This window comes from Cupressus sempervirens, chromosome 7 (assembly GCF_028749045.1).
Source record: "Cupressus sempervirens isolate cs-2001-9-10 chromosome 7, ASM2874904v1, whole genome shotgun sequence".
In the NCBI taxonomy this organism is placed as follows: Eukaryota; Viridiplantae; Streptophyta; class Pinopsida; order Cupressales; family Cupressaceae; genus Cupressus; species Cupressus sempervirens.
In genome coordinates, this window is record NC_143124.1 from 899,545,407 (window position 1) to 899,555,581 (window position 10,175).

Sequence of the window (10,175 nt, forward strand, 5' to 3'; positions counted from 1 at the left end):
GAAGGTACAATTTGAAGGAGACTCTTGAGAGAGATTTCACTAATTTCTTTGTTAATCTTCTTAAGTTGGAAGAAATTGAATTTTTTCTGAGTTTGGCTGGTTTACCGCCAAACCCGATTAACCCCTGTTTGCTCTAATTTGTGTAAGTTTTGATATATTGTTGATAAATCACTTATTTCTCTTTAGTATGCTTTTACAAGGAATTAGTTATTGCATTACTCTAATTTAATTACACTTTAATCTTTTCTGAATTTTGTCTATTTACATATTATAACTTCAAATATGTCTTTGCAATATTTTTTTTAATTTATTTGTGAGACTTCTAATAAAACAAAATCAAAGATATTAGTCATTCTACATTTTAAATGTAATAAATAAGAAAGGTAGCATCAGATATAAAATATCATTTAACATGCTTCACATAGTTGAATTCATATAACTAGTACTATATTCTGTTAAAGGATGCACATTCATGGTTTCCCCTTAAAAGAAAGAAGTTTTATGGGTACTTGATCTTGTAGGCAAGAAGAAGGCATATTGTCTCTAAACTCTGCTTACCACGATCAACATAATCACCCAAAAACAAGTAATTTGCATCTAGTGGAAAGCCACCATGATCGAACAGCCTTAACAGGTCAGAATATTGTCCATGGATATCACTGCAGATCTTGAGGGGAGCCTCGAGCTCCAGGATGTTGGGCTGGCTAAGAAATATCTCCTTAGCCACGGGAATGCCCCCATATATTATAACAATAAAGCCGCTTCAGACAGAGGACATCTTGAGATAACTCTATGTCATTCGCTCCTTCAGCTGACTCAGCAATTATGACTACAGATACTATCATTAATTCTTGGACGTATCAGAGTGTTGTTAGTTTAGTTTATGGTCATTGGATGCAGAGGGAATTTATCGATTATATAGAGCTTTCAATTTTTTTTGTTTGCATTGTTTATTTTAGTAATACGTATCAGGCGTTCTCAAAGTCGTTCCTAACCACTGCTTTATAATCATAATGCCTACACGGGCAGAGTGGTGCATCTTATATATATATATATATATATATATATATATATATATTGTGCTCTGTCAAGTATAATCAGAGCCGTTACTAATAGACGTAACTCCTTTATCAACACAACAGTATGTGCCTGATCAACGAGCGTATATTTCAGAAAACTTTCACATTATTCTGAAGGCTCAGCTTTGTTGGCTCGCACTGTGAACTGCCATTTAGGAGATATTGCATTTCTGACGTTGAACTTGTGCAGTATGCCTCCCATGTAATTGGTTTGCAATCCAGCAGCTGCCATTTTTCTCAGAACTGTTACTAACACCTCTATATAGAATTTGATGCCTCTGCGACAAAGTCTGGCCCCTCTCCTCTAGATCTAGTTCTGAAATCGAATGTTGAAAAGCCAAGATTACTTTAGTTTGGACAAGCACATAATGCACTCCATGTCGGTTTTGCTCCATTTCTGTACCACCAAAAATGCTTCAGCTTACACACTTAGTTGGGTTCATATTTCATATGCAGCACAAGTTTTTCAATTCTCATGAATCCAGCTTATTTTATTCTGTTGATGCCACGGCATTTTGTAATACTATATCTTCTTCTTATACTCATTTATTGAGAACTAATATTCTAGAAAAATACTCAGCTAATGGCAAACGTATTCATTCCCAAATTTTGGAGCCAAACCAAAACCTCCAATCCCCATAGATAGTACTGATTACAATTTATTGTGACAACTTATAAATGAAGGATTAGAGTTATTGGGTATGACTGATCTGTGGGTGAAACACTGTGGGATTAGTCATACAGGGAGTTTTAAGGATTTGGGGATGACGGTGCTTGTTAGCCAGGTCAATAGGCTTAGGAAGATGAACAGGCCTCTTATGGGTGTGGGATGTGCTTCCACTGGGGACACGTCAGCTGCCCTATCAGCCTACTGTGCTGTTGCCAGGATCCCTGCTATTGTTTTCCTGTCTGCAAACAGGATTTCAATTGCCCAGTTGGTTCAGCCTATTGCCAATGGTGCATTGGTGCTTAGTTTGGATACTGACTTTGATGGCTGTATGAGGTTGATTAGAGAGGTGACGGCTGAGTATCCTATCTATTTGGCTGATTCTTTGAATAGCCTGCGATTAGTAGGGCAAAAAACTGTCGCAATCAAAATCTTGCAGCAGTTTGACTAGGAAGTGCCCGACTGGGTCATTGTACCTGGTGGCAATTTGGGCAATATCTATGCTTTTTACAAGGGATTCCAGATGTGTAAAGAGTTGGGCTTGGTAGATAGGGTTCCCAAACTAGTTTGTGCACAAGCCGCTAATGCCAATCCCCTGTATTTGTACTATAAGTCAAGATGGAAGGACTTTAAGGCTGTGAAGGCTAGTTCAACATTTGCATCTGCAATCCAGATTGGTGATCCTATGTCAATCGACCGAGCAGTTTTTGCACTACAGAGCTATGATGGAATATTTGAGGAGGCTACAGAGGAGGAGTTGATGGATGCTACTGCTCAGGCAGATTTAAAGGGTATGTTTATATGCCCACATACTGGAGTTGCTCTAGCGGCATTGCTAAGACTCAGAAATAAAGGTGTTATTGGGCTCAACATTAGAACTATAGTGGTCAGCACTACTCATGGGCTAAAATTTACACAGTCAAAGATTGATTATCATTCTCAGAAGATTTCAGACATGAAGTGCCGATATGCAAATCCCCCTTTGCCAGTAAAAGCAAATTTTGGCTCTGCAATGAAAACCAGCTTCTCTAAGTTTATACTGGATACCCGTCTGATTGAATTGAATACTCCTCTGCTTATGTCGAATGCCCACTTGATGAGTTTGTAGAAGTGGCGAATGCATCTGCATCATTGCTGAGTTTGCTAGGGCCATTAAAGCAGCATAAAATTCTCTAGCTATCAGTTTCTCAACTACGTACTGGTTATTGAAAACCTTGAATACTTTGCAGAACCAAATCTAAATTGGCAATCGCAGCGTATATTGACAACCTTACCAATATGACAACAGTTTGCCATCAGTTGTTGCTAAGTATGCTTTGAGCAAGAATTATACTCTTCTTTTCAAATTTGGACTCAGTGTTCAAATAGAGACCTACTAAAGTTTTTGATCTTATTTGACAAGTCCACGTTCTTAAAATCTTATAATGCAATTCAATAAATTTGAATTTGGAGACAAAATGATAGAAACTTTATCATTTTTTTTGTGAATATAGGTATTTATATTATTTTTCATTTTAATTTTTGATCAAGCGTCAAGGTAAGTACCTCAAGTCTATTTCTTTTAGAATACGTATTTATGTTCCATCAATAATTTGACTTCCATGTGAGCTAGATATGACCTTGTTTCATTGTAGGATTTCATATTTTAAGTATATTTATTCAAGTATTTATGGGGGCCCACATATATACCCAAATAAATATACAAGCTATTGTGATTTTATTAATTTAGAATGTTTCTTTTTCTTCTCTAAAATACATATGCTCAAGACTCCACTGCATAAAATCTCTTAAGTACTCATGCTTACCCTTAATGGAGTTTTCTACCTGATATCTAATAATTTATGCTTATTGCTCTTCCAAATTTTTCTTATTTATCTCAAATTATTCAGGTTTATAAGTTATCATACACTATTGCCTTCATTATTTAATGATTTGACTTAATTGATCTATCTGCACATGGTTGCAGTTTTTTGCTTTTATAGCATCTCTTTATGCTCATAGTAGCATTTCATGGGTTAATACCATTCTTTTATTATATATATATTTTGTAAGTTGCATCGGGAGCCAATTTATCAAGGTTAACTATGGTGGACCCGACAGTTTTTAATTGACTCATAGTTGCCTTATCTTGCCGTGGAGTATCACTCCAACCTATAATTGGTGTGCACTTACTTCAATGGAGTTTCCCTCCATTTTTCCTCAATGCGAGGATGATATTTTTATGGGGATTTCCCATTCCAATCCCTTTGTCTCCTTGGTGTATGCTCCTAGTTTTGATTTATTCATGGTATGACTTCCTACACCTTGCTAATTTTTTAGTGTATAGGTGACGAGGCTACCATATCTTGGAGCACTCCAATATTGGAGACTCTATTTAAGAAAGTTGTTTTGACCCATGTTGATCTTTTTTTTTTGAGTTGCATAGGGAGCCAATTTTTTCAAGGTTAACTATGTAGGTCCCCTCAGTATAACTGATACATAGTTTCCTTATCTGGCCCATGGAGTATCCCTCCATCCTATATTGGTGTGCACTCATTTTATATGGAGTTTCCCTCCATTTGATTCTATATGCTTTACTTTGAAAGGTTGATATTTATGGAGTTTCCCTTTATGTTGTTCCATTTTGTTTCTCAATGAAGAGGATACTATTATTGGAGTTTTTCCCTCCAAATTCAAATGATTTGATCCAATTTGAAGGCAATATGTTGTTAAAGCCTCATAATCCATTCATTTGAGTATACTAACAAAAATCATGATAATACTATTTTGATCAGCATGTCTCTCTTTTTACTTTATTTTCATAAATATTAATGTGATAATGATTTGCATACTTTATTGCTTAGATCATGAGTCATGCGTGTTATGGAGGGACGCCCCCATTAACTTGCAGTGAGATGATTCATTAAGTGGACTGTCTATATCCACGTGATTGATCCAATGTTGATGAAAATACCATTAGTTGGCCTTGTCTGTGGTCATTAGTAGATTAGTATCATATACTTTTCTTGAGAACACTGATCAAGCCTTTTGTCCTTGTTGATAATATTTTGAGCATATAATATCAGGTTAATTCCATTGCTTTGTGGTAACATATTGTATTTTCCTCTCTATTTCTCTATGAGAATTTTTTTTATCCTTATTCAAAAGGATTTCTAATTTGAATATAAAATGAAATGCTCCTTGTGGATAGTTGTCTTGTTTTTTGTTCTCTGATTTTTTTCTAGGTGATCCATCAAGGAACCTTCTTGATTTTTCACATATGAAGATGTGTCTATGCTTCCACTTTATCACATTCAAAGGACTCATGTACTTCTCTCGGATCTACAAATGTACCATATGCCTTGAAGACAATCAAATTACTTCATATTGAAGATTAAGTTGCAGATTTTTGTAAATTATGGGTTTAATACCCCTTGATATAATTACCCCAAGTAAAGATTAAAGGGGGGTGTTATAAGTTGTAATTTTCCTTGGTATGTTTATAAACCAAGGTTAATCCTCCTTTCTTTATTGTTATAATATATTAGGATATAAGCCAAGGTATCCTAATATATTTCATTTTTGTCCTTTTTCCACTACATCTTATTTTGTCCTCTACTGGAATATGTGAGGACAAATATTTATTATAATTTGTAATTTAGATTATTCCTCACTAAGAGGAATCTCACACTTGGCCTCACACACTTATGAATGGTGGCATTCATAGACATGGGAGTTACATTCTAACTCCTCTTTCTCATCTCTATTTAAGAGATGACCCTCCTCTCTCATTTCTTATGAGGTTTCTTCCTCTTCTCAATTATTGTATGGGTGATTGCTCTCTCTCTCTCTCTCTCTCTCTCTCTCTCTTTCCTTAGGCTTTTTCATGCCTCATTCATAATGTCACAAGGGGTTTTTTTTGCTTTCCCCTTTCTAAATATCTTGTCTCATGGTGTTGGATCTTGAAGTTTTCTCTCTCCTATCTTATGGTAATATCTTTTCATGCATTAACTCACTTAGATTCTTTCCTGGTATTGCTTATTTACATATTTCTTTTTCCATTTCTAATAGTTTCAATTAGATATAGTATATGTTAATTAAAATTTTCTACAAGCACGTATTTTAACACTCAAAAAGATGTTATTTTGAGAAGGAAAAAAATATCAAATCATATCAAAAGAATTTTAAAATTATATTGCATTCTAGAGGAGAGAGTGCTCTTCTAGAATGTATATTTTTTCTCCTAGTTAGAATAGATTTGTTTTGCAAAATGTGGTGGGAGACGAAAACTATCAATTTTAGGTGAGCTGAAATTTGAATCATTATGAAAGAGAAAATATAGGTCTAAAGCTGATTTTTATTTTTGATTGTTCTAGTTATATATGTTATCTATAACATGGTCTAAGATCAAAGGAAAATAAGTTTATTTCCATATAGTTTTGTGGTGGGAACTAGACCCCTAATTTTCAGCATTTTTTAGCAACTAAAAAATTATCTATAAAAAGTATAAAAATGTTTCATTTCTTATTCCAAATAATTATTAAAAATTATGATCCCAAAGTTCTTTAATTTATATAGATTTAATTAGTTTACTTCATTTTCAAATTCAAAATAATAATACCCATTTTATGCCATTGAAGGTGAATAGTTATACTTTTGTTAACATTTTCCTTTACAAAAGGGTGACACAGGTTTGTGCTTTTACCCCCAAATAAACACACCATTGTTTCCATACTATGTTGATTTTAGGGTGGTATGAATATGGTGCAAATTGCATGTTGCAGTTTGTGCTTAATGCTTCAAGCATGTTGTTACTGTCATAAGGATATTTGATGATTGATAGCATTATAGAACTTTCCAGGAAACTTGGTTGGCAAATTGGTCAGTATTGTAACTTATGTAAATATTAGATAATTTCTAATTTACAATTATTTCTTTATAGAAATGTCATCTTTGTAACTCCTTTAGATGATCGCTTTGCTCATTCATTTAATTCACTCAATTATTTACCAAAATAGAAAGATAAAAAAAAAATGTCAGTATTGGAGCCTCAAGCAAAGAACTCTCTTAAAGCCTCAAGTATCTTCCTTTGTTGGTTGATAATATGACATCTTCACCAAGATAAGTGGGGCTCTATACCTTCTTACTGGTCATATTTTACAATTCCTATTAAATGTTGTTGAAAACTGCAATGCTTATGATTGAGAAAATTTCTTGATTTTTATGATCAATTTAGTTTGTCTCAACAACATTCTTTTCTGAAATTTTGATGTAAACTAAAATCACATAATTTTCTTGAGAAATGTACACTCATTTTCATAACTCTGAAAACCTCATGTCTACTATTTAATGCTTGTCAAACAAAAGTTTTGACATCTTCTCATTAAAAATTTAAATCAATGTGCTACAAATGTGTTTTGATATTTTTGCTTTTTAATATTCCTTAAGCCTGAATTGTTTGAACCCACCAATTTCCTAACAAGTAACCATAATAACTCATGAAGATAGGGGAGGTCTAGTTATCAATTTTTTACTTGGATCACCTATTTTGTTTTAGGCAACTCCCATTTGTAAATATTTTATTTATAATATATACACTTGTATGTTTACCTTCTCCAAATTTATTTGAAAAGGGTAAAAGTTCAAAGCAAAATCTAGAACAACTCTTTTAGTATTTATGCATGAATGAAGTCAATTTCTATCTAATTGAAGCTCTGTTATGGAAAAACATTAGTCAAACTAGCTGCATGGTAATCGAGTCCTTTTTGTATAGGTCCTCATATGATTAATCATACTGTTTTCCAACAAGGTATGTTATTTTCCAAATAATTACTCTCATTTCATATAAATGTTCCTCATAAGATGGAAATAGCTAACATCATTTGGTAAGATCTAGATAAAAGTTTGTTCCACTATCTCTAATTATGATTGTTTTTATAAAGTTGCTTTTCTTTTTAACTGCTTAGCTTTACATTTTTGTTCCAGGATTTTGGGGAGGATACATTTTGGTGAGTGGTTTTGTGCATTTTTGGGTTTTTGGCACATATTTGTTCTTCATTGCATTTTTAATGCTTATGGTTCATTTTGACTGACAATTTCTAGGACATTAGTAGTAGCAGATAATGTAGTGATGCTTATTGATGCAGGAAAGGGTTTGGAGCCACAAACTAAGAAACTTTTTGCAGTGAATAAAGAAAAAGATTTTCTGGACAAATTTTTATATAAAATGAATAGTTATTGATAACAACTTAGTTTCTTGATCTTTCTATCCTCAAATGCACAGGATTCCATATGCTCTGTTATATGTCCATACCATAGAAAGATTTACAATGCTAGTGACATGATCCATATATCCTTATACCATAAGTTCTAGTGTTTGAACAAATGTTGTACTTCCAAATAGTTTTCTCAACATCTCATGGTTGCCATCACTTTTAATCAATTCAATTTATGACATATTGTTGGATACAATTGATTAATTGTGTATTGTCTTTGATGTTACACACAAATGTCGTATCTTTATTAGTCGGTATATATCGAGCTCACTCGAGCATTGAAGATAGTTTTTTGTGGCTATCGATCAATTCAAAGTTTGCCTAGTTTAGAAGGCAGTACCTACCAAGTTAACTCGGGTGCCAAAGGAAAGTCTACAGATGATGAGTGTTAACTGAGCTCAATCGGTTAATGAAGGAAATATTTGATGGAACCAGTGCTAACTGAGCTCACTCGATAACTTTGCTAGTATGAAGTGTTGACCGAGCTTCACTTGGTTAACATAGAAAAATTGTTTCTGAGTTAGTGTCTACCAAGAAGGGCCGACTAATGAAGAACTTTCTTATTTTGGTATATTAAGTTTAATTGATTTATGTATTGGTTCTAGCCGACTGAGAAAATGAATATTAGTTACTCTAAGTTGTATTCTAGCCAACTTGACAATGTGAAAGATATAAGTATAAGGTCAAGTTGTGGATTAGAATGTATGAAGTGGTATGTGAATATATTAAAGATTTGATACTTAGAAGTATCTCCCATAACCTCAAATAGTGAGAATACTCAACTAGTCATCCATACCAACTTGATCTTTCTATTGTACTTCTATCAGATACCATAGAAAACTACTATGTTGACAATAATGACAAACTCAGTCATGAATGTAACATATCATCATAGTAACATATCTACAATACTCCCCCATAGGAATACCATCAGCATTCATGCTTCCAAAAATCCCCCCATTTGGAATTGATGGCAACATAGATGAAAAACATCTAGTTCCAAGAATACTAATTTCAAAAGACTGTTAATATTTCTTTTTAAATCCTCTTTATCAATAATTCTCCCCCATTGATATACCTCAATGTGCTTTCTATCAAACTGTCATTCCATGATGTACTTCTCCTAAACATTTCGTACTTGTTCTTTCTTGTCTTTGCTTCTCCCCATGATCTTTTTCCTCGTGATGTTTTTGCTTCTCCCCCATGATGTTTTTTATGTCATACTTCTCCCCCATTGACATCAATGTCAAAGGTTTTAGAAATCATCAAACTCTGCACCAACGTATTCTTAGTAGTTTAATTCTCTAAAAACACTATTGAAAACAACATCCAACAAGATTCCTAGACAACTTTGTCCATCATAGATACTCCCCCATTTAGGAAGCATCAGCATTCAGTCCAAAAAAATAATGGTGCTATATTATATTGGATTGATGCACTCTTTCATCTTCTACTTTGATGTAAGAAGAGGCATGACCCCTAGCATAACTCGTAAATAATCAAAAGTCTCTTTGGGAAGAGGCTTAGTGAATATATCTGAAATCTACTCTTTAGTGCTCACATACTCCAATCTAATTTCCTTTTCTACAACTTTCTCTCTCAACATATGACAATAGAAATGTGCTTGGTCTTCAAATGTAACACCAGATTCTTAGATATATTTATTGTGCTTGTGTTATCACAATGTATGACAATAGGTTCACCAATTTCTATCCTTATATCCTTCAGCATCTGTTTCATCCAAACAACTTCATTGCAATTATTAGCTGTTGCAACATATTCTACTTCCACTGTACTTTGTGAACTACAATCCTACTTCTTTCTTAGCCAAGAAATCAATCTTCCTCCAAGAAAGAAGGCTCCACCACTGGTTCTCTTTCTATCATCCATATTGCCTACCCAATCAGCATCAGTATAAGCACTTAGAGTAAAATCATTAGATCTATCATACCACAATCTAAACTCTATTGTTCCTTTTAGATATCTAAATATCCTTTTGACTATTGCATAATGTTCTTCTCTGGGATCAGCATGGAATTTTGCAACAATTCCAACTACATTTGCAATATTTGGCCTTGTGTGAGTTAGATATTGCAATCCTCCAATCATAGATTTGTACTTCTTCTGCTAAATAGTAGGTATCCCATCCTTTGTAGATAATGTGTGTCTAGTTAC

The 10,175-nt window shown here is 33.7% G+C and overlaps 1 pseudogene; it reads left to right on the forward strand.

Moving 5' to 3' along the window:
- The first annotated feature begins 1,529 nt into the window (after positions 1-1,529).
- On the forward strand, positions 1,530-9,300 carry LOC149550397 (threonine synthase, chloroplastic-like; annotated as a pseudogene).
- The last annotated feature ends 875 nt before the right edge of the window (positions 9,301-10,175 follow it).